Here is a 15,058-nt window from a genome sequence, read left to right as displayed (position 1 = left end):
TTATCAATCACCTGATCAGGTGACTATGAATTCAATATGTATATAAATTGAAAATTTTAAATGTTAATTTTGGGGGGGTCACCACAGTACTCTGTCAGAAAATGTATTATGGATTAAATTCTCAATAGAATTATTAGTAGTAAACAATTGATCAAAGCAACACATACATACACATAAATTACATAGTTTAATGGTTAGTTACTAAACATAAAAATAATTCTGCTAGAAATGTATCTCAATGAAATGGATGGGAGGATTGTTATGAAAATTCCAGTGGGCTTTGTAGATACTAATGCTTCAAATTGCCCTTTGTTGTTGCCAGAGGTTTTGCCCTTTAGGAAAATGCATCTTAGTAAGATTTGAGGTGGCTTCTTTTCTTTGAGTTGTCTACTTTTCCTCTGTACAGAGAGGGCAGGGGGAGATAGAAAAGTGTAGCAGACAATATTGATTTCCTTGCAACTCTCCAGACCCAGGTGCCTTAGAAAGTGAGACGTTTCTGGAAGTTTGAAGACCACTACCCGCAGCTTGGCATATAGTAAAAGGGGAGTGGCCCCCATGGCTCCACCCTCTCCTCTGGAACACTAAATCTCATACAAAACCTCAGTCTTAGAAGGCAGCAAGAAAATACAAATAAAAATCACTGCTTTAAAAATGTCAATAGATCACCCATGCCATAAAGATGAGGAAGTTAAGGCCTGGGGATGTTAAAATAGCTTGTCTAAATATCAAGTCGGTTGGTGACAGAGAAGGAATTTGACTTCAGGTCTGGAATTCTTCCTTTTACAGGATTGTGATTTCAAAGCCAGCCTGTGGATGGCTGCATCAGAATTACCTGTCTCTTTTTAAAATTCCCCAGGTACTACCTCTAGTGGGTCTGGAGGTGGAGCCTAAATGTTTATTTCTTTAAGAGTTCCCCAAATGATTCTGCAGCGGGGTCAGGTTTAACCACAGAGCACACTGGAGGAGGACCTGCGTTTCTTCACAAGCAGAGAGGATCCCTTCCCTCACTCAGCACCCAAGGGACCTAAGAGGGAGGGACTCGGCAGGGAACAGAGATTAGAGTTTTCCTAACATTGAGTGGATGTGAGCCAGGGAGGCAGTTTCTCGGTTTGTGGGTTGGTTTGTTGATACCACTAAAGTGGACCTGCTTTGAAGCCTCGGCTCCTGAAACTAGGAATCCTAGGTCCCAGGGATATCAGGAAGGAGCAGGAAGCACCTGTTTCTTCCTGCAGCTTCTTCACAGAATCAAGGCACCTGCCCAGGACCCTGGGGCTTTCCTTCTGGTCCGCTGTGAGAGTCTCTGTGGCCCTTGAAAGTCTGTCAGGAGCAAGTTCAAGGTCTTGGGGAGACTAGTTGCCATCTATATCCAGCTTGGGGAACTGGACAGCCTGCTGTGAACCCGTTTCTTTGCTAAATTCAGCTGAAGGACACCTTCAGTGCTGGCTGGCAAGGCAGCATCGTCCCCTGCGCTCCTCTCTGGACCCCTCCCTGCATCGGACTTTCCCTGCAGCTCTTCTGACTTTGACAGTCCCCAAGACTAATTCCCTACCTGGCAAGGCAGCTGGGAGGGAGGGTTAAATTCTATCCCCAAAATCTCTGTGTTTTCTTTTGGAGTGGAAAGACCTTGAGGAAAATGTGGCATGGTCAACAGTCATCAGGCTGTAAATCCAGCTCAGTGCCTACACTCTGCTTCCAGCTCAGTTTGGGAGAACAGATTTAATACAGGCCTCTTTCTAGCAAGGTGCTACTGGAAACAGTTTTCATCTCCAGCAGGGCCAGAGGGTGAATATTACAACAGAGGGAGAGACAGGAGACCTATTTATCACCATGTTGTCACTTTAAGGGAAAACAAGCTTTATTCCCACTTGCCATAGGGCCCAGGTGGATGCCAATTGAGTTACTAAATTTCTATCTGAAAACTGGTGCTCAGTGCTAGAGCCTTCAGGGGACATCCATAATGGGAAACAACGGCAAAGCAATAAATACCGGGCTGCAGTTCTTGCCTGGGCACGCTGGCTCTGGCCCCAGCCCGCACCAGTCTACCTGCTTCTTCTGGAGATGCTCCCCAGACCTGGGAATCCAAGGGCCCCTCCCAGACTTCCGTTAGGCTGGTGCTGCTGAGTGCTAATGAGGCCTGAGTTTCACACCAAAGCACCACCCCTCCCTCCTCATCAACTCAGTTTTACTCTTTCTCTGCCAACTCTGGCAATTGACTCATGAGAAATCCTGTTAGAGGATTTTTTTTCCCCTCTTATAAAAACGCTCACTCTACACCTCATAAAGGTTGCAGAAAGGTGCAGATTTTAATGATCTGGCAGATGTTTACCAAGTGAGACAAATTTTCTGCTGTGAAAGCTACTACTACTCAGTTTAGTTAAACACAGAAGGCACGGAATTCCTTACCTGACTTCCTGGAAGCTGCTAAGATGTGACATGGAAATAGAATATTAGGAGCCCAGGGGATTTGGTCCTGGGTCTTATTAAGGGCATTGAAACTTATGGTATATCAGCACTTGAGTGGGTTGAAGAAGAATCATAAGGAAGATTCAAGTTTTGGACTGTTAAAGCTGTGATTTCCTTAAAAGTGTGAGGCAGTGGGTATAATGGACATTTTTGTCCATCCAGCAAAAACTCCCCATCCTTCAACCTTAAGAAATAGTTTCATTTCTGCCTAATGACAGAGAGTGACCTCTGGTCACAGAGAACAATCATAGTCCCTAACATCACAGGGAGCTCAAGACATAACCTCCAGTGCCCTCCACTCCTCCAGGAGAATAGCTGTCACCAGAGTCTTCCAGAACGCCTAAGGCAAAGAGTAGCTTCCTTGATTTCTTTCTACCCTTAGGCAGTGCTACATTCATTAATTCAATCACTTATTCATTCAACAAGCTATGTTGTGCTGTGTGAACAAAGCAGGCAGGTTCTCTGGATTACAGCTGGGCAAGAGGGAATTAGGGATAGTGAGAGGTGAGCATATAGACCAGTGGAGAGCAGATGGTGGCTCGAACCAGGACCCAGCTGCTACCAGAGGCACACAGATTTGTGTTATATACTGAAGGTACCATTGATGGAACTCAGTGAAGAACTGGTAGTGGAAGGATGGTCCCCTACTTTCTAACAAAAGCAACTTGGAGGATGTAGGTTGGTGGGATAAGACAGAGCACACACAGACTTTTTTCTCCTGCAGTTCTATCCATTCTTTCCCAGTTTTCTTTGTGAATTTCTTTTACTCTGTATGTTTTTTTAAATACAGAAGTTCTCAAGTGATTTATCCTTGGCCCCCTTCTCCTCCCTGTGTGATTTCTTGTGCATCTCTGGCTTCACCATAAAGCAGATAGCTCCCAGAGCCATGTAGACGGCTCAGGTCTGCCTACAGAGCTCCATATCCATGTTTCCCACCAAACCCTAGGATGCTTCTTAGACGTTTGAAATTCAACATGGTAGAAGTTGAACTGGTCTTCTCACCCAGCCATCTCCCACCACCCCGATACCTGCCTCTGAACTTTTCTTGCCCCTTTCTTGATCACTGGACCACTGGCCCCCTGGTCACCTAAATTAGCTTCCTGGGAATCATTCTCAATCCTTCAGCTCTCACGGCACTCCTCTTCTTACTATATCTTACTGCCTCTCATATATATATGATATATGTATGTGTGCATTTATAGAGAGAATGTTTCTCTTCCCTGCCCTTTACTCTTCATTTCGCCTCCACTGGTATAGTTTAGGTCTTTGCCATTTCTTACCTGAGTTCCACAATGTCTTCCAACTGGCCCTGCTGTCTCAGTCTTCAGCCCTTCTAGTATACCCTCCGTGGTGTTCCCAGAGTGATCTTATTCTTTCCCCTAAAGCCAGTGGCTGTTTCATTTACTTCAGAATAAAGCCTTTTGCACAGAATTTAAATCCTTCTGTAACTCAACTCCTACTAACAACCGTTGTGTCATCTCATTTCATCCTTCATGGAAGTCAGTCCTGCACCTTCTTCACTCCTGTCTCATGACCCTCCAGTGTTTTGTGCAGGGGGAACTGAAAGGCTTCCTCCTTCATCTCCCTTCTTGACTTGACTTGTCTGAACCCTTCCCATTCGTCTAAAGCCTCACTTCTTTTGGAAACTGCCCTGAGCCCTCAGGCTGACATGGGTATCTCTTCTCTGTGTTATCTTACCCCATCATTAGGTACTTTGTACCCTAGGCTGTCACCATTAATTCTCTTGCCTGCCTTCCCCACTAGGTTACAAGCTCCTTGAGAACAGCAACTCTTTCTTGTTTTTTGATGTGTTCTCAGTACCCAGCACCAGCGCATGGTTAACTGTCAATACATTCAGTTGAATCAGTGAACAAACTGGTTTTTATGCATTTTTCAGGGAAGATCTCTGAGAAAATCCTGTAAACTATAATGCTGTCTTTTTTTTTTTGACAAGGCTTATTATTTATTAATATGCCTCAAATTGATTATAACGAAAATACAGAAAGCCTTCACTGAATCGGAGTCTCAGCTGTGAAGGATAAGAAGTATGTCAAATAAACTTCTGGAAATCACACACACTCGTTAACTGGTATCCTCTCTTAATCTTGGAATAGTATCCTGTTAGATAAATGATTTACATTCACAGAAGTGTAAACAGCATTCTAAATTATGAATATTAGGTAAAGTCAGCATGTCACTTTAAATAAGGGAATTACTATCCTGAGAAAGTTAGGAATGGGAAAGCAAGAACAAAAACCAGGAAAGGAAAGAATTAGAGAGAGCTCAAAATGTTTGTTTGTCTTACTCTTCACCAGAATCTAACCCTTGTGGGAGCAGGAGCACTCTGTCTGGTTCACTCTGTACTCCCAGTGCCAAGTACCTTGCTTAGCAGATAATATGTTAAGAAGGGAGGAAGGAAAGAAAACAGAAATAAAAGATTATGGGAGATTGGCTGATAGCAGAGCAACAATGGGTACACCTTTAAACACGTGCAACCTGTGCTTGCACAAGACACACAGAGGATTTTCGATTGGCGGGTGTGCCAGACACTGTCTGTGGTCACTCAGGTCCTTACTGATTCTTCTTCACTCGTCTTTCTACTTTGGGGGTGGGAAGCCTGTAGACCACATTTCCAAGACTTTTTAGCCAGCTGGCTTATTGGATTCTGCTGGTGGGAACAGTGATGGGAGGCTGGAAGGTGGAAGAAAGGGAGGAGCTATTTTATTTTCCAGTTCTGAGAGGCAGTAGCAGCGATGAAAGCAGTGTCAGTGAGCAGCAGGTGCTTCACCTGGTTCTTGCTTAGGGGCCAGATTCCAACAGTGACAGTGAACGTGAACCCTGGGGGCATCATTTCCCCTTTGCTCTTCTAGGGGCTTTTTGCAATTACTTAAATTGGAATATTTTTGCATTTTGGGTCCTCGCCCCAATCCTTCCACCACCTTTGTAACCAGTTACCTGTATTAAATTCCCTTTGAAATACCTGGAATACTTTCCATTTTCCTGATTAGACACTGGCTGCTACACAGACACTGACTACTAGACATTAACAAATGAACATTATCCATATTTGGTTAAAGGTATATATACAAAGACTCTTTGAACTGTAAGGTGCATTTAAAATCAAATAATACACGAAATAAAGAGACAAGTGACTAGCAGGTGTATTAAATGTAATCTCCATTCAGTAGTAGATGTGTTTAAAATCAGAATATAATGGCAAGAAAACGCAGGGAGATTTAGTGGCACCAGAAAGCATCCAAACCAGGGCATCTGCCGGCCAGCTCTCCGCCTTTGGCAACACACATTGACTCCTCTGCCTCAGTTTCACCCTCCGTAAAATGAAAGGGTCAGATTACATCAATTCTCAGTATGCTTCTAAACCCAGAATTTTAAAGATTTATGCCTTTGAGCAAAATCTCCCTTGGACAGCTGGGGAGAAAAATGCCCCATGTATGGGAGGAGTCTGGCTTGGCTGGAGCTCCAGTTAGCCTGACCCTGAAATGCACGGCTATGTGCAGACCCCTGTTAGCACATCCTGAGCCCTGTCCATTGCCAGATGTTTGTCTTTGCTGTATGCACAGGAACCATTTCAAGAGCTGTGGATGTGCCAAGTCATTGCCATGGCAGTGACCTCTGATGACCCTTCACATTATACTCACAAATGCAATAAAGCAAGTTCACACAAGGTGCATATGGTGAAATTAATGGTCCTATAACCAACAGGAGGATTGTGCCAGGAATCTGTCACATTATTACATACAAAAGAACGTTTCTAGACATTGCAAGCCTGTTTTCCACTGGTTAGTTTGCTCTGCTATTTTATCTTTGATTTATATCCCTTAATGTGTTCTCCCATCACCATACATATTTTGTTAATATTAATGTATTTATGAATCTTGAAATTGCCTAATTAATCCCTTGCTTTCCCAATGAGTTATATAAGTTGGTGGATTTATATGATAAATATTATAATGAAGAAAACACAACAATGGAACATAAAATACTAACTTAATTTGCCATACCCATAACAAAGAAGTTTAGGCTATGATTTCCCCTCTAAAATTAACTAATATTTCTTATTGCTTTTCTTAATTAAAACTTATCCCTTTTCTAGATCCTAAGGGTACTATTTTTATTTCTATAAGTACTTAGGAGCTACTATGTATCAAATCATTATATTGAGTGCTTTGGAGGATACTAAACTAAACAATAAACAGACGCCCCTCCCCTGTGCTTTTTATACATAATCTCCAACCTTGTCGCTTTTGACATTTGGAGCCAGATAATTCTCTGTTGTCGGGAGTGCTGCTGTGTGCCTTGCAGGCTGGTTAGCATCATCTTTGGCCTCTATCTACTAGCTGCCAGTAGCACTCTCTCTCCCACGTTGTTCCAACCAAAAATATCTCTAGATATTGTAAAGTCCCCTGGGGTGTGAAGTTGCCCCGCACTTAGTTTTGGTCACGACTGTATACTTTCCACTTAGCACACAGTGCTTTGCATGTAATTGATTCTAAATAGTACTTGTTGAATATTGAATAAATAAATACACAAATAACTATATTGCCAAAAAGGCCAAAACAGAGGTACAGACAAAACACTACAAGAGTCTAGGAGAGGAATGAGTTTCTCCTGGAGGAGTGGGGGTCCAGGAAGAAGGATTACTGGAGGAGATACCATGGGGAGTTGGGGTTGGAGAGGGCACCTTTAACAGAAATATTCTGGGAGTGGACAAGGATGAGCTGGAAGATCAATTTAACTGGAGTGGAGGGTGGGCAGAGGGGCAGGTTGAGGACAGAGCAGAAAGGACTTAGGTTTAGATCATGGAGGGTCTGGAATACCAGGTATGAGTTAAAGCAGGTTCATGAGACCAGAGGAAGTCATAGCAATAATTGAGCAGGGATGTGACATAAGTCCTACCAGAAGGAAAGAAAATGGAAATGGAGAAACCAGTTAGGATGTTTTTATAATAGTTGTGAAAAGGGCATGAACTAGGCTTATAACAAGCACAAGAGTTCCAAGGAAGATTGAGTTGAACAGGGAGGACTGAGGTAGTGTGCTGGCTCCTTCCCTTGTTTGGTATGATGTCCAAGCTTCTTAATAGGACATTTACGGTCCTTCTTTTTTAAACTGAAGTACAGTTGGCTTACAATATTGTATTAGTTTCAGGTGTACAGTGTAGTGATTCAGGATTTTTTTGCAGATTATATTCCATTATAGGTTTTATAAGATATTGGATATAATTCCCTATGCTATGCTGTAAATCCTTATTGCTTATTTATTTTATGTATAATAGTAGCTTGCTAATCCCATTCCCCTAATTTGTCCACCCCATTTTGGTAACCATAAGTTTGTTTTCTATGTCTGTGAGTCTGTTTCTGTTTTGTATATACATTCATTTGTATTATTTTTTAGATCCCACATATGAGTGATATCACATAATATTTGTCTTCCTCTGGCTGTACCAATTTATATTCCCACCAACAGTATACAAGGGTTCCCTTTTCTCCACATCCTTACTAACATTTGTTATCTGTAGACTTTTTGATGATAGCCATTCTGGCAGGTGTGAGGTGATATCTCATTGTGGATTTGATGAATTTCTCTAATAATTAGCAACGTTGAGCATCTCATGTGCCTGTTAGCCATCTATGTGTCTTCTTTGGAAAAATATTCATATCTTCTGCCCATTTTTTTATTAGATTTATTTTTGATACTGAGTTGTATGAGCTTTGTATATTTTGGATTTATAACCCTTGTCAGTTGCATCATTTGCAAATATTTTCTCCCATTCTGTAGTCTGTCTTTTCATTTTGTTGACAATTTCCTTTGCTGTGCAAGAGCTTTTAAGTTTAATTAGGTCCCATTTGTTTACTTTTGCTTTTATTTCTTTTGCATTTATGGCCCTTCTTGACCCTCCAGCCTCTCCCCCAACATACCTTCTCTCAATCACTCCCACTCTCCTGTTCCCATCTTCTTAGATTCGGCTGATGCTTATTCCCCATGACACTGAACCAGAGTATTTCAAAGACTATCTGTCTTTTGCAGTCTTTCTGGAACACTCTCTCTACCTTCAACTGCTTAGAAAATTCTTACTCACCCTTCCAAATGCTGTTCAGGTGCCATCAGCTTCACAAAGCATGTTTGGGCCACTCAGGGTGGGGCAAATACTCTCCTGTATCTTGTACATTTTTATAGTTTTACACAGATCACATTGTGTCATGATTACATTTTACAGTCTTCTACAAAACCTCTAGCTCCTTGAGAGTAAAAGCTGTGTCTTATTGTATTTTTTCTATTCGCTTGACTTAATGACTAGAAAATGCTGGGGGTGGAGGGTGGGAAGGGATAGACGGGATTTTAAAATTGTAGAATTTATAAACAAGATTGTACTGTAAAGCACAGGGAAATATATACAAGATCTTATGGTAGCTCACAGAGAAAAAAATGTGACAATGAATATATATAGTTCATGTGTAACTGAAAAATTGTGCTCTACACTGGAATTTGACACAACATTGTAAAATGATTATAAATCAATAAAAAATGTTAAAACTAAAAAAAAAAAAAGAGAAAAGAAAATGCTGTCTGTAAAATGAGATGCTTTAGGTTTGGTGCTCTGGAAGTCACCGGTAGTTTTCTAGGAGACTTTAAGTAGAAGAGCAAGGGTGGAAGTTGGTTAAGTAAGAATGGAGGGCTTAAGGGTGAGTCAGAGGTGGGAAGCAGAGGCACTGCTGGAGATGGCTCTGTTGTGAAGTGTGGGGGCAAAGGGCAGTGTAGTGATCAACTCTGTGAACTCTGGAGCTCTATTCAAGGGTGCTCTATTCAAATCCTGGCTCTACCATATACTAGCTGTGTGACTTTGGGACTTTGGGAAAGTCGCCTAACTTCTCTGTGCCTATTTCCTCATTTGTTAAAAAAAAAAAAAAGGGCTAGATAATATCGTATCTTCCTTATAGGGCTGTCAGGGATTAAATGAGTTCCTCCATGTCGAGAGCTTAGAATGGTTCTTGACACATAATGAGTGCTCCATGAATACTCACTGAAAAAAAAAACAACTAGACTAGACAACCATGAGATAACAGAGTCAGGGAAGTGTTGTTTTCAGGTTGGCACACTTAGCATATTTGTAGGCAAAGTGAAAAGAAATGAATCCAGGCTCACGCAGGCACCTCTTGCTTGTGCGGCCTACTATTGCCTATGGTACCGTAACTATTAAACTTTCCTAAACTTAAAAAAAGAAACAAAGAAAAGAATTAATCCAGAGGGAGGGATTGAGGCAGCAAACAAAAAGGGGGAGGATAACTGATGGGAAAAAGACATCATTAGTGCAGCAAGCCTTCCTCTGAGACTGAAGGGAAGCAGGAGATGAGTGATGACGCTGAGGGAGCAAAGGGAAGTTGAGGGCACACACTTGGATGTCATCTCTCTGTGGGAAGTAGAAGAGACCTGGTAGCTTTGCCCCTGTGTAGCTTTGCAGGTAGGTTCTATTCCTCTCCGTAGTGCTTCTCTCATGGTTTGTTTCCAAAAGCCATTTCTCCTTGCACATATGTGAGATGATACATGTGTATGTTATTAACTGAACTGTAGTTTATAATAGCAGAACACTGGAATCAACCTAAACGTCCCCCTTTTGGGACTGATTATATGCATTATGGAGCTCAAGAGACTCCTATGCAGCTGTAACAAGGAATGAAGAACTCTTTATGTACTGATGTGGAATGACCTCTCAGAGCTATTTTTGAGTGAGAAAAGCAAAGTACCCACCACTAGCGTGGCATGCTACCATTTTAAAGCCATTGTAATAGAGAGGAAGGGTGAAATTTAAAAGGATGTCTTTGCAGATGCCTAAAATATCTCTGGAATATATGCAAAACATTGATAAAATTTGTTGCCCTCGGGGGAAAAGAACTCACTGGTTGGGGAACCAGGATGGGAGGGAGACTTCTCACTCTATAAGCTTTGAATTTAGGACATGAAAATGCACTATCCATGCGAAAGAATTATACTAAAAATCTTAAAAGGGATTGTTCACAAATGGTGATGTTTGGTTTGGTTTCTTGGGGATTACAGGTAAAACAACAGTAAGAGCCATAAGAAGATTAACCAAACCTGTTGCTTATAACCCACTGCCTTCTCAGGGAAGTCCTCACTGTGGACAAGTGGGTCACCCTGTCCTGCTGAGCACCACAATCATTTTGTGTGTGTGAATTTGGGAATAGGTGCTCTAAAAGAAGTAGGATTTCCCTGCCTAAGACAGAATACCAAACAGAATAAGTGAGAAGGAAATTTGTGATGGGAGACAATGGAAGCAAATAAGATGGGGGTGCAAGAATGGGGTTGCCACAGGGGATGCAGATAGCACGTGAGAAACTGAGGACCAGGGTAGCCAGACTGACCCACTCAATCATATGTTGTTTTTCTTTTGTGCAGAATGTGATGCCACTTTCCAGTGATCCTCAAATCTTAATTCTGCTACAGGTAACATTTTGGATATCTTTTAAAGGGTTGTTGGGAGGATCAAATGAGAACATACATATAAGTGCTTTGAAAAGAGTCTGATAGATAGTAAGCACTCAATAAACTTTAGTTGTTATTATTAACAAATAAGTATGATAATTTGAACTTGTTTTGAAGATGGGGTTTTTGGAGTGTATACCAAGTTTGGTCAATTCCAGATGAGATTGAGGGGTGCTAAGTGGAAAACAAAATTTTAACAGAATTGACAAATTCAAGGTTGAAGACAGCATAAAAATATAAGCCTATGGGGAACTGAGTAATTCTGAGGACAGGATTTTGGGCTTTGGTAAAGGGTATAAATCCATCTTATCTAGATCTGAAGAGGCTATGAAACTCCAGCTAACATCTGAGTTATGGAGCCAACCGGCGCCCCCAGTTTAAATGGCTCTAGTGATTACAGAGGAACAGCAAAAATGTTCTGATTGCCATGCCTGGAGCTCAGAAGCTGCCATGACCCTGGGGGTGAGTGCTGAGGGGACTGTCTGGGAAGAATCTGTCCTTGCTGCTCATTTAACGTCTTATAGCTAGTTTTGCTATGTGAGCCATCCTACTGAAAACCGATAGCATACAAACAGGAATTATCAAAATTTTAAGAAATGGTTGCTATGGTTTTATAGCTCAAAAATAAATGTAACTCCAGGAGGAGCCCACCCAAATATATCTGGCCCTTCTGGGTGTCCTGTAGAAAATGGAGGTCTGATTAACCTCAAGGTCATTGCTGATGGCCAGAGTTCACCAGGATTTGATGCAGTTATTTAACTTTCTGCCTTCAAGAGGAGGTACCTCTAGGGAATTATGTAACCACACCAGCACCTGTTGTGTAGATAGAAACTGGATTTGGGTAAGGAAAATGGTTTTATGAATCAAAAAATGTAGTGTTGCCTCCTGTCTCAAATGTCTGAATGTCTCAAATGTCTGTCATTATTGCCTCCACATTAGTATCTCAACTTTGGTTCTATAGCAGGTTTTGTGTCTTGGAACGGAATTTTTTTTTTAAAGCATGAGTAACTGATTATCCATTTGCATTTCCCTAAGGCTATAGTGCCATGTGTAAGTGCAGCCTGGGATGGCGGTTTGGAGTTTAAAAACCTGTGTCTGAGGGCTGGCTCTCCCATAGGCAGCTGGGCTGTCCCTTGGATTTCTACCTAGAGACCTTTCCTTTGTAAAGGTTTATATATTCTCTTTTCAAATGTGCATACCTCTGGGAAAATGTCTTGAATTAAAACCCTCTCCCTCTCTATCTCTGCCTCCCCATCCATCCATCCATCCATCCATCCATAAATCCATCCATCCATCTATCCAATCTGTCCTTTACTGTTTATCATATCCTTTTTGAAAAGCAATTTCTAGATGAGGAGAAAAGGTAGATGAAGTGGCTGAGACCTGACAACCCACCTTAGAGTATTTCTGCACCTGCCCTGGGCTGGTGCTGAGCTCCTGGTTTTTATGCGCAGGCCCTGACCCTCCTTTTAAAACTAGGCACATCCTGGCAGCGGGAGACCATGTAAGGAGATCTCAGCAGCAGTGTTGGTTGCTTACTCCAGGCAAGGACTCATACACTTCAGCTGCTCCTGGCTGGGTCCCTGATCTGTCCTGGAATGTGTCCACCATGACAGGCTCATCTCATTCCAGTTCAGTGTCCAGGCATTTGTCATGGACTCACATACCCCAGGATGGATCAGTGACTCTGTTAGAGCCCTGAAGTCTGACAGTTGGCATCCTCCTGGCAGAGTGTGTCTCAGAAAGTCTGCTTAAGCTGAGTGATTAAGCTCTGGTCATTCCCGGCTTTGAGCCAGGCTTGTCTCCAGTGGGTGGCCTGAATATCAGATTTATGAATTTGTACATTCCATGTGTATTCAGCCACTCTGAACCACTGGATATCAGAAGGTGCCAAAGACCCCTTGATCGATCGCCTCCACTCTGTTGCTGGAGCTCTGCACTCATCTGGAGGTGTGCCTGAAGGCCCTGCAACCCTTCCAGGCCCAAATGGACACTTATGTGGTAGACGTGACTGGTAGAGGGCCCTCAGAGGCTGACCTGGAGTACAGTGACTGAAGGGTTGTGCTTCCTGCTCCCAGATGGAGCATCAGGGCCTGCAGAGCTGTGCTCTGCTTCCTGATGGAAAGGACTATGATAAGGTATGGGAGGGAGTGAATTTCCACTCTCTTCACTGGGGTTAAGGACAGTCTGACCTGAGCCACTAGAGGGGCCTTATGAGTCTGGCCTCTGCAGGACTGAGTAGAGGTTCTGATGGGCAGCAGAGGTCAGGACCTGGGAGCTTGAGGGGAGGAAGGAATGAATGTGGCTAGAGAGATGCATTCAGGACGAGAGAATGGATCACAGATGAGGATGTAATAGAGACAGAGTCATAGGAGGGATGAGGACCAGTAGGATGGATGGGAAGTGCAGATACAGAGCCCAAGACAAGGAGAAATAGGTCGGATGCTCCTAGCAGGTGGGATTAGATTTTTTCCCCTTATATTTCCTGCATCTAGCCTAGCACTTAGTTCAAATGCTAGTTAATTTGAATTAAGTTTCATAAACAACTCCTTAAAATCCATTGTCTCTGTATCATAATGTGTGTTAAATTCAGCTGAGGCTGACAAATCACCACCACCCAAGACGTGAAGGGTGGGGAAGAGGCAGTCTGTGCACTGCCTTCTGCCACACACGGGGTAAGCATTTTACATCATTATCCCCCTGAAACCTTTAAAGAACCCCACAAAGTAGATAAGGTCATTTCTACGTAGAGGAAACTGAGTCTCAGAGAAGTTACTTGCCTGACTTTTCACGGCTATGATGTAGTAAGGATGGGGCTACAAAATATGGGAGTCTAGGGTGGTTTGATTTTGAAAGCCCAGGTCTGCGCCTCAAACCACTTCCAGGAGCTCCATTGGGGCAGAGGTCATGCTTTGGTCATCTTTGCAGTTCTGGCACTGGGCCTGAACATGGAAAACAGTCAATAACATTTTTGAAGAATGAATGAATAAGTGAAGGGTGAATGATGGATGCACTTGCATCTTTGTTCATGAATAAGAGTTTGGTGAGTTCTTGGCCATGGAGCTCACACATGTGGGGTGGATGCATTAAGACTCTATTGGTAATTATGTTCCTGCTTCCTAGACTCTGCCAGAAACAGCTGAGGTCTCCAAAAGAGGACATCACATTGGTTCAAACCCAGTGGAGGTTTTGAGCATTTAGTTAACAATTGGAGGAATACTTGGGGCTTTTTTCCCCTTTATCTGACCCATCTTCATTGGCTCAGAAAATTGAAAGATTACCAGGTCATTTTTAACTGTTTCTGGGACTTACTGCTGCTCCTTTCATGAAAGCAATTCAAAACCTGTCTATTCAAACACACATTTTCTTCAAACAAAAGTTTATTTGCTATATATAGAAAAATGCCACCAGAGGACTAATTTGGCAGCTTTGTTGATTACCCATTGTAATGAGCCTTATTACATAATTAAAAGAATTTTTTTCCTAACTGCATTTCACTACTAATTAACATTTTACACATTCTGCAGTGGACACTTTGGGTTGAATCAGAGACATAATTGTGTCATTTCTATGCAAAGAACAGCTTATGAATTATTAATTAATATTGAATCTGTTGATTAAAGGCTAATTCCTAAGTAAACATATTATAGCTTGCCACATAATGCTCTCTAGAAGCTTTCTTTTGTAATTTTATGGTCCCTTGTCCCTTGCTAAAGAAAGACAGAAGCTGGTCACACAGATTCCAAGGAACAAAGGTAATCCATTTCCAACTTTGAATTTTTAACTATGATTAAGCTTTTTGCCTTCCAGTTGCTTTTAAAATTGTGAAGCCCATGTAGGTTGCAAGCAGACCATGGAAAGCATTCACTCCCTTCCTTAATATTTTCTTTTTTTTAATTGAAGTATAGTCAGTTTACAATGTGTCAATTTCTGGTGTACAGCGTAATGCTTCAATCATACATGAACGTACATATATTCATTTTCATATTATTTTTCATTATAGGTTACAAGATATTGAATATAGTTCCCTGTGCTATACAGTAGAAATTAGTTTTTAAATATTTTATATATAGTAGTT

General features: G+C 42.0%; 1 long non-coding RNA gene across 1 annotated transcript in view; it reads left to right on the top strand.

Moving 5' to 3' along the window:
* The window catches only part of LOC141577808 (uncharacterized), a 170,233-nt gene that overhangs the window by 99,503 nt on the left and 55,672 nt on the right, over positions 1-15,058 (top strand). Inside the window, exon 2 of the long non-coding RNA XR_012507277.1 lies at positions 10,894-10,941. This is a non-coding gene — a long non-coding RNA (uncharacterized LOC141577808). The remainder of the gene's footprint in view (positions 1-10,893; positions 10,942-15,058) is intronic.

The sequence above is a fragment of the Camelus bactrianus genome, chromosome 6 (genome assembly GCF_048773025.1).
Source record: "Camelus bactrianus isolate YW-2024 breed Bactrian camel chromosome 6, ASM4877302v1, whole genome shotgun sequence".
Lineage (NCBI taxonomy): Eukaryota > Metazoa > Chordata > Mammalia > Artiodactyla > Camelidae > Camelus > Camelus bactrianus.
The sequence above is the reverse complement of the archived record's forward strand: the minus strand, read 5'-3'. Positions and strand labels throughout refer to the sequence as shown.